The 10795-nt window shown below is 37.2% G+C and overlaps 1 long non-coding RNA gene across 1 annotated transcript in view; it reads left to right on the top strand.

Annotated features, from left to right (window-relative positions):
- The first annotated feature begins 9729 nt into the window (after positions 1-9729).
- LOC109368000 overlaps positions 9730-10795 on the top strand; it is a 4692-nt gene continuing 3626 nt past the window's right edge. The window contains exon 1 of the long non-coding RNA XR_002115634.1: positions 9730-9816. This is a non-coding gene — a long non-coding RNA (uncharacterized LOC109368000). The remainder of the gene's footprint in view (positions 9817-10795) is intronic.

Genomic DNA, 10795 nt, shown 5'->3' with positions numbered 1-10795 from the left:
CCTACTCGTGTTAAGACAGATGCACTCCCCAAGGAAGCCATCTTATAAATACATACTTTTTATTATTCCCAGATCCTTTCAGGTTCTTCCGTGTTGTTTTTTCTAAAAGAGTATGTTTCTTTTTAAATGCCTTTCGGTCTGACTTCTCAGTCTTCATTTCCAGTATACGCTTCCTTCACTGAATTTTTAATTCAAGACTGTGTATTGTTTGTATAATTCTCTGGAGTAGGTAGCTCAGATACTGCTCAATTTTACCTTTAAATAGGAAGACAAGGTTTTCTCATACTTCCATCCTAATTTTCTCTTGTCATGTATGAACTACAGACAACTTTGTCTTCCACAGTCAACCACAGAGAAACAAGAACTGATGCTTACCAGAAAGACTGCCATAAAGGAAAGCCATGAAAATACTGAAGTTGGTATTTTTAAATTCTTGTTTCTAGTCTTGTAATGGAAAACTGAATCCCTAATTTGCACTCACTTTTAGGCAATTTGTTGTAATGTTCAAAGAGTGGAGAGCTGTTAAAAGGATTCTGCATAAAAGGAAACTTCTATTATGAATGTATACTTTGGTAGCTACTTATAAGTACATTATACTGTAAATATAATGTAGTTTGAATGTAGTTAAGATAGAGATTATTAGGGGAGGGGAAAGAAAAAGAGGGAAATTTTACTTAATTGGGCATCTGAAATAAGGACAATGGCAGTCAGTTGTTAAATTATTTGGAAAATGCTAAATCAAAATCACTTTATGTTATAGGAAACTGCAATTCTGGATGTGCTGACAGTGTGATACTTACTGCAGGGCAGACAGTTTCTCCCTGGAGAGTTTTCTTACTCCTTTAATTTGCAGAACTTCTCTGAAACAGAGGATTATTCAGTCTATGACTATCCATGAATATTCAAAATTTACCCTATTATTTGAATACATTTGACCAGATAAATTGTATGCAATTCTTACTTCTTGATTGAAGAAAAACAGATGAATTCTTTGTTCAAATATTTGCATTGATGCATTTTCCCTTGTTTTGAAACTATATTCATACATTTGACTTTTAAATGATTTTTCATGAACATTGATTTACCAGAAGTTATTGCTCAGATTTTTCCACAAAGCATACTTAATATGATGTGAATATAACCAGGCTGTCCTGATTGAAATTAAGAATATCTGTGACAAATAAATTTGAACTTTACATCCAATTTTCATGTAATATATGGTTTTATTGGCTGTGAACCATTCACCTGCAAAAGCTGCTCGTAGAAACATAGTTGTGCTGTCTCAGCTTGTGGCTGCTTACTGGTAATGCCACGAGTCTTATTAAATATTTAGGAAACTCTTACTGAAGCACTGTTCTTCAGTTGTAATTGTGACATAGCTGGGTACTCAAATAAAAATTGTATTCCCTTAAAGGATAACTGAGTGTTGGAGTTTAGAGTATCTTACTTGCTTTAAGCTTACAGTTCATAACATCAAGCAATAAGGTAGTTTATGCATACCAAGGTGAAGGCAAAAACAGAGGTAATAACATCAGATACCCACGGGGAAGCTGGTAGAGTATTTCTGCCTGCTTTGGGACCCCAAGCACAAGGTAAGAAAACACACAAAAAACAGAGCTCGGGCCCCATGTGCCTACATGATGTGTGCCTAAGGCTGTCTTTGCAGAGGTGGAGAAGAGTCTCCATCAGATATTACAGATATGTGGTGAGAGTCAGCAGCTCTTAGTTACGTTATCTGATCTAAGTTTAGTACTAGACCAACTCCCTTGTCTGTTTGTTCTAGACACGGCATATTTCCTGCAAGGAGCCTATATACATGATCAGTGCTTCTATCTCTATCCCTCCCCCACACACTTTATTTATTTATTTATTTTTAAATTAAATGTGGTAGATTGATAGCTGCTTTTTATTTCAGTAGCAGTTTGGGGGATTCTTTTTTTCTTACTAACACCACATCAGCTTTCATGCTGGGAGAGGAAAGACCCAATGACAGGGGTGGCCTATTTGCTGCACCTGAGTTAGAGGCAAACCTGTGTTTTCAGCTTGGATGAGCTTGATAGCAAGAAATACGTGGGCTCAGAGGTGAAGCTGCACTGGAGATTGCCTGTCTTTTCAATGGTCATGCTTGGATTAATTTATACCTGTCCTATCTGAATTCTCTGTTCTTTCTTCAGGGAACTGTTTTCCTACCCCCCATGACCATTTCCTTCAGCAGGTGAGGAGCTTGTATAGGTCTTCTTCTCTCCCCTCAGATCTCTTTGAGAGCTGATGTAGTTCTGTGCTTCTTGACATCAGCTGATCCTCTTCAAACTGTTTCCCCAAGATGAGGTTTGTCAACAGACAGAGAAATCAAAGAAGCAAGAGTTTGCCTTGTTTCTCATCTAGGTAAGCAAGCTCTCTTCTGGTTTAGCTGGGCATGCATCACAGTGCGCATCTGACTGCCAGTGCATTTGTGAGTTCTGAAAAAAGTGAGTCCCATTTTCTGTATTGCATCAGCAAATGATAAAGCACCCAAATGCTATGCAGACAGAGTGACCTCAGAGCACTAGTAATTTAGATGAAGAGTTGACAGCAGAGGACAACTTTTAAAACATACGCATTTTTAGGCACTGTAGGATGCTCTGTGTAACACGTGGGAATGTGCAGATCACCCTTGCTGCCTTGGTCCCTTACGACCCAGATCTCGTAGTCTTCTCTCCTCTCCAGGGAGGCCATCTGTGGAGACCTCCTCTCAGCTGTCCTACAACCATTCAAGCATGAGACTGGGACACACCAAAGTTCAACCGAGCTCCAGGAATTGCTGAGGAAAAAAAGAAGCATATGACCACCAGTGAAATCCAAAGAGCCAAAGAGAATAACTAAGCTTTTGTGCATAAAAGCTGGATAGAACCAAGCTCTCCCACAGGGGTCAGGTTGATGGTTGGGCTCAATGTTCTTGAAGTTCTTTTCCTACCTAAATGATTCTAGGCCTTATGCAATTTGTGATGAGCCAAGCAAAGGCCTTTCTCCAGTTAACACTGTGTAAAATGGCTTCATTCATGTCTTGAGACCATTTTCTTCTTGAGCTGGGATTCCTTAGGTGACCAAGTGCACTGCTAAAGGGATGGAAAACAGCCTGCTCCATCCCTCGACTGTTATAGTATAGAAAATATTTTGTATACCTGACTGATTTTTTGTGAGAGCAATGAAAAGTGTATGAGCTTGCAAAAGGTTTATGTATGTTTTATAGCAGAAAAAACATGAGAGTAAAACTACATTGTTTTACTCTTTCATGCTTCCTTTCTGCTTTTAGATCACATTGCCTGTGAAGTCAAGCAGGAGGTTCTTTAGTTTCTGCAAATGTCTCAGGAAAAATGTAGCAGTACAGTTATGTATTTACAAAATGGCATTAAACACATTGCAAATTCTATCAATCAAGCTGAATATTGCCAAATGGGATATTTTGTTTGTTAATGAAGCATGTTTCCTATTCACACTCCCTAATGGAGCAGGAAACAGAGGCTACAGCACCTTTTCTGTAATTCCCTGCAGCCATAGTCTTGTTTCCCAGAACTAACTCCTCTGTGGGCATTCCATCTCTGAATCACTCCATCTTACTTCCAGTACAATAGGATTTTCAGCAATGATAATTATGCTTTGAAAATGCTAAGTGACAAGCTCATAGCTGGTATAAAGTGATTTAAATGAACCTATGCTAGTTTCATGTCATAGCTACTGTGTGCATGTAGTAGAAAAGCAAAAGCTTTAATCCCCGTGAACGTTTCTTTTTAATTAGAAACATTGCTAGGGAAAAGGCATGACTTCTTTTATTTCTTTTTTTTTTTTATCCTCAAGAAAAAAGATGTTGGACATCGTAATCAGAAAGTCCAGTATGATCTTACTAAATTTAGGAATATTTTGGGACTGGATAGTCTTGTAGATCTCAGTAGTTTAGAGAAACTATAACTTGGAAGCAAAATAATGTGAAAGCATGTAAATTGTATACCAAATAAGAGAAAACCAACTTCAGATTTGTAAAAAATCACGGGAGTTTTTGCTAAAAAAAAGAATGATAAAAACCTGCTGAGAATTGGCTGCACAATTAATTCAAAGGATTTATGTTATATAAATCTATTTCTATGCGAGACTTTAAATGTTATACTGCTCTAAACTAGCTGAAACTAAACTTAGTCCTCTAAATTAGGTGAGGATTGGTTTGTCCTCAGACAGCCTTGTGACAGAAGGCATGTATTTCCAATCATTATGGTAATCTGCTACAGTAAATTGAAAATTAAATTTCATGCCTTACTCCATCCCTGAAAAAAACATAGCAATTATTTACCTTGTCATTGACATCCTAGTATTTACAATTTGATTTAAATACTGAATTAGCAATATTTAGTTAATTTTTATATTAAAAATAAGAAAATAAATCTGAAAATAGAAATCACCATAAGGAAAAGACTTCTTTTTTTTATTTTTTTTTATGGAGGAAAGGTGCTGTGCATCACATGAAGTGAAATACATTTCCATCACTTTTAACTAAGGAAAAGCTTCATTTTCCACTCATAAATAGTATTTTTGCCTGTCTTCTTAGGAAAATACACACTGAAAAAAAATATCTGAATTGCTTATTATAGTTTTATTGTATGCATTTGAAAATATGAAGACTACTTGGAAAGTAATGCCTCTTATTTCACTATGTTGGCCCATGACATCAGAGGCAGATGTTGGTATTATGGTAGTAGAAGCTGAACCTTCCTGACAATATTCCATTACATTTTGTTTCTGTCTGACCAATGGCAACAGGGGAACATTCTGACATAAAGGAATCTGACATGGAAGTGTGGTGTATTGTTTAATTCCTCCGTGTGGAAAAAATGGCAACCACTGACATGCACTGATACTTGCTAAGCTTTTATGAAGACCAAACAGTGGATGTGAACATAGTGAGGCAATGGGTGGTGTGTTTCAGCGGTGGTGACAGTGATGTCAATGACAAATTACGTTTTGGATGGCTATGAACAACAGTCACACCATGGAATGAAGAGTTTCTTGCTTAACTCATCTGTGCGAATCAGCACATTACAACTGGGGAACTATGTACAGAACTGAATATTATCTTCAGTGCATTGGAAACAATGATGGCAACATTGGACTATCTCAAAGCTTGTGCCAGGTGGGTCCCATGAGTCACATAGGAACAGAAAAAACACTGTATACAGGTTTGTCAGGACATCTTGAACGAATATGAGGCTGAAGATCATTGTTTCCTGGATCACATCCTGGATCACTACAACAAGCTGGAGTTAAATTGACAGTCCATAGAGTAACATGTGAATTGCCCATCAAAAACATCCCTCTGGGAGCCCAGTCAGTGCTGGTAATAAATTAGAAGAGGAATTCAGCACAATAGGAGAAATGTGTGTTGTCTTTTTCTGTGCTACTTCACGTGGTTTTGGAACAGTAAAGCCCTTCACTACTTCTGGACTTCTTTTCTGTTGCATAGAGCTGCCATTCAGACTGCATGAGTGAAAAGAATGTTAAAACAAACCAGGTCACATTGGAAGAGTATACACTCAGGAAATATCCAAGCTTATCCCCAAGTAACCCGAACATCCAAGAGTATCCATATTTGTCATATTTGTTATTTATCACTAAGAAAATTGTGAGAAAGGACCAAACAGTAGCTTTTTGTTGTTGCTGCTGTTTTTTATTATTATTTTTTTATAAAGTTGTTATAGCAGCAATCTGTCTTTGGCACTTTGAGTTTAGTGTCCAGATGTCAATTTGTTTATTTTTTTGTTCTTCTGTAACTCATACTTTACTTCGCTGTACTGTAGTATGAGAGCTACAGCAGTTCCCATTGTAATCTTAGTTTTAATATCATCTACACTCTGTGTCCTCTGGCTATTCTTTGCCATTGAAGACAAGTACATCATGTTAGCCTTTTGCATAATGTGATTTAAGTTGGTCAAATTTCTTTCTTTATTTAGTAATAACTGTACAATTGTGAAATAGCTTTTTAAAATAAGTTCGGTTTTAATTTTGATTTTGAAGAAATGAAGTGACATTCTCATTTCACTGAAGTCTGTGGCAAACATTTCACTGACTTCACAGGGACCATTATACTATCCAATGTATGTGAGCACAGAAATATTACATTGCCTGAATTGATCACCTGCTGGGCTGTGCTTCAGATAACAGCTGAGACTGATAGGAGGAAAAGAAAAGAGATGTTAAGAGCTGAGAAATTTAGCAGAAAATAATCCATTCCCTGTTTTGGAAATGTTACTTTTAACAGGTCCTACGGAAGCTATGGCCTCTTTCAGGCTTCTGCCTTCTCTTTACCAAAGTCCACTTCTTTTAGTAAACAATGAGTGGATTTAGGACCTAGCACTGCATTCAAAACAGTTGCTGTAAATCATTATGTACAAAAACACTAGGATGTTGTGCTGGCTCCAAGGATTCATTCACACATACCGCACTGCAGCCAAAGGTATCCTGAAAAGAGCCTTAGGAGAATACCTCAGTAAACACTGTGATCAGTTTTTCAAATTTATTCTGTTAGCATCCTTGTTAGCACTTCAAAGTATATGGAATTTTACTTTGAAGTAAAAAAGATAAATATTATTATATAGAGAACTGAATAAATCTATTGATCTCATGGAGGACTTACTGAACTTTTTAAACATCCACACTACAGCGAGTCGCAGCATCAAACTGTTGCTCTCTGTGGTTGATGCTTTCAATTTAAGTTCAGCTTGGAGAATTATTTGTCACTTTCAAAAACAGACGGGAGCTCCTGATGACTGGATTTCTGTTTCATACTTCAGAAATTAGCTTGTTATAGTTGAAAATCTCCAGTCTTTCCCAGAATGTGGTGCATAAAATATTCCTCCCTCTTAAGAATTTTGACAGTTGAATCTATAGAAATAATAGACAAAGTTGTCCTGACATGCATTTCAGAAGATTTCTTGTTTGAATCCATTTGAGATGGCTATAGGAGTTTAAGTGTAATGGAAAAGAAAATTACTAGGAATTTCTTGTTTTGACTTCCTGAATTTCTATATCTTTTGGTTTCTCATTCTCTACAGTTCAGACAGAATTAGTTTTTCTTCTAGCTTGTGATTTCCTGGAAACAGAAGTGAAACTTAAACTGTGTAGCTGGTGGACACAGGTCCCGAGTTTGGGAAGGCAGATTTCTGATTATGTTCTGACACTGTCATATTATCTACAAATATTTATATGATTCTTAACATGCACAAATAACTATTTGCAGAAAATGAAAAAAATGCCATCCTACGGGTAACCTGTCTCTTTTTCTCTCTTTTAGTTGTTTCTTACATTTAGATTACTTCAACACAAAGTAACCTTTTTCTATCTTTACCTACTACTTTGATAAATCCTTATTACCTGTTCTGTTGTCTTAAAACATTGCTCGAGTTAAGGTATCTGCAGGACCTGGTTAGTGCTATTGTGCCATTTGCACATGTGGGAGCTGAACTTCAGATGAGCTTTGGGACCAGCTGCAACTTTACCCTTTTTAACTGCTTTCTACTTGCTTGAGTAACTGCACTTTCTGTGAAACTAAGTAAAGCAATTGTGAAGGAGATTAGACTATGAAAATAAATGATGGAGAAAGTGGAATGTATGACTTTGGTGTAACTTAGCTTTGACGTGCTTACCCATTATTTTTCATTGGTGCAAAGGTTAAATCCATTAACTGGTGGTCTTCCAGTGTGGCTGACAAGGCATGAAGAGCTCAGGCTAGCAAAACCACAAAGTTCTTGATCTTTGAATGTATGACTTTTATTGTCAACAGCAAAAATGACATGACTTTCATGTGTTCACTCTACATGTAAGGAAATGAACATAAATTAGTAGCTACAGTCATTTCCTCTGGGTAAATCTATCTAAATGATCTTAAATACTAGAATGCTGAAAAGCTAATGGCTTGACTGGCTGACATGATGAACATCTACAGCTGTTTGTGAAGACAAAGGCAGGTCTTGCGTGGTCGCTGTCTTTGAAAATCAGGTCACATCACCAGCAATGTCTTTATAAAGAATCCTCTTGACTTTAGGAATATTTACATAAACTTACACCGGGACAACAGCCTGATGTGTCACTTCAACATCTGAGTTTCTAAAAATTGAAAATGTTGGGCTTGTTTGTCTTCCAGGAAGCGTTAGATGATAGTTGGGGTGTTTTTATCCCCAGTTCTTGAATGTGTCAGTGTTTTGCATTTATACCTAAAGAAGCAGTATGTAGACCTTAAGGTAATTTGTAGGAAATTAACATACATTTGAGGTTTTATAATTCATGTGTGCTAACTTCCCTTGCTAGAATTGCAGTTTGGGAATAAAACAAACTCAACAGTTCATGCCTGAGTGATTATAATTTTTCTGTGTCACAGGATATTTGTAAACCTGTTACACAGGATGGCTGTTTTAATTTTGTGTTTGTTACGTTTTTGTCTGTTAGGAAAATATTTCATGTAAATATTGTCATATTACTGGATAATCTTACTAGAAAAGATTAATTTAATTGAAAGACTTTAAGATGTCACTTCATGTTCAGCAATTAACAAAAAAAGAATGGTTAAGATTAGAAAGCTTTAGACATCTTACAATGTGAATATCAATGGCAAACTCTTTGGATGTTGAACCATATACATTTTGTTTATATGTTGTTTTAAATGAGCAACTTAGCTAAATGTTGATGTTTTATGAGTCACATTTTTGTAGTATGCAGAACAAGGACAAACCCACAAACAAACATGATACTTGCATGTGGAGAAAAGAAATTTTGAAATGATTTGTCTCTTTGGCAATTGTAAATCTGGAGCTGTCAGGGGACTGACAAGTTCAAGGCTCTTCCCTAGGTCTGGGAAAGGCTTCTTTGCTGTGGATTTTTAGGGTAAACTTCTGGCAACTTGCTCAGATCCCAGAGCTTTATAGAGGCTTGGGAACAAAGTGGCAGATGTAGTCCTACATCTTGGCCCAACTCATGAGCCACCACTTTTTGTTGGTAATGTTCTCTAGCTAGATAGGAATTTACACATGCCTAAAGCAGCATGTGTTAGCAAAGATAAGTAGCTCATGCTCTCTATGCATCATTTCCTATTGCAGAATGCTTTGAGCAGATCTGTGAAAACAACCAATCCTAATAACCTGCCATCTGGACTCCAGAAATTTAATGGTTTCTGACTTTAAACTAGCTTTAATCTGCTTGCTGAGCTGCATGTATGCCTGTTACTGGTTGGAAAATCTCCAGGCTAGAGCATCCTACTTGAGAGAGAAGATGACTTCAAATGTACATATCTTAGCCAAACTGGAACACAATACGTGTGCAACCTGAGCAATCATGCTGTATTTGACTTCTTATTTCATATGGCATTGACAAACCTATCCCATGTCTTCCCATTGGGTCTCAGTGTTCATACAGCCTAACAATACAGACCTGACTCCAATGACAGCTCGCACCTATTTTCTCAACCTCTTGTAGGTTAACTTTAGAAACAATTCTCTCAAGATTGTCAGATAATTAAAAAGCAACCAAGTTAGCAAATTTTAGGAAATTGGTACTCAGTAATGGCGATATACATTGTATGGTAACTGTTGAGTCACGGCCTGAACCACTGATTGAGCACCTGGGGAAAGGACCCGGTCAGCCCTGGGAGCACGGGTGAAGGTAATTCAGCTGTGTGACTGGAAGGAGAGGAGTCTGGCTTCACCTCTCTTAGACCTCATTTAAGGGCTGACTGCCACTAGGGAAGGATCTCTGGTTCATCCCTTGTGGAGTTTCCTTGTGAGCCTAGATGCTCAGAGAGGGGTGAGTACTTTCCCTTTTTGTAACACCTTTCCATTGTGTTAGTCTCTTTGTGATCGCATCTCCTGTATGACCATTCCATCATGTTGATCTTTCTGATTGTTATGTACATGCATCAAACAACAAATTGATTACTATGAATATCTGACTTATTTTAATGTAAGACTAGTTATACCAGATATTATCTTCCCTCTCAGCTGAGATTTGCAACCATGTACATATTCCTCAACCACTGCACTGAAAAGCAAAGCTGAAACTACTGATGTTATCAGCAGATAATGCTCTTGCTCAGTTACTTGCTACTATCTACTATGGCCTGCCTTGGGAAGGAGTGATTGTCCGCAGGCAGTAAAACAAGAAAAAGGAGAGAAAGACAATTCTATATTTCTATATTTCCATAATATGGCAGTAATCACACAATATTCACATATTCCAGTTTCTAAAACTGACTTACAGTTTACAAGAAGTTGAGAAGGAATAGAATCCAAGCTTACCTCCATCTGGTAGCATTAACCATGGTTCAGAAACTTCAGACTTATGTAAGAGGGAACATAATTTAGAGTTAACAAGAAGGATTCATGAAGTCTCCACTCATATTGACTAATTCATGCCTTTGAGAAAGATTCCTAATTTTTTTTTTTTTTTACCTTAATGGATCAGTACGGATGATGGAATTTCACAGAAAGGCACTTAAGATAAGTTAATACTTACGAACTTTGAAAGTTTTGTGTAAATGATAATAACAAAAAACTGCTGCTTAATTCTCTCTGAGGTGCTGGTTAGTGACTGCTAAATCTGTAAACTTTGCACAGTTTACAAACTGGAGATTATTCCAGCATTATAAAGACTACTAGCAAGCATCTCTTTCCCTTGATGAACAAATACCTCATTTGGCAGGTTCAAATAAAGGCAGAGGGTATGTGCAGCTTCACAGTGGACAGCCTGCCCAGTTTTGCTATTCCGATGATCTCTCTTAGCCAAA

The sequence above is a fragment of the Meleagris gallopavo genome, chromosome 5 (assembly GCF_000146605.3).
Source record: "Meleagris gallopavo isolate NT-WF06-2002-E0010 breed Aviagen turkey brand Nicholas breeding stock chromosome 5, Turkey_5.1, whole genome shotgun sequence".
In the NCBI taxonomy this organism is placed as follows: Eukaryota; Metazoa; Chordata; class Aves; order Galliformes; family Phasianidae; genus Meleagris; species Meleagris gallopavo.
The sequence above is the reverse complement of the archived record's forward strand: the minus strand, read 5'-3'. Positions and strand labels throughout refer to the sequence as shown.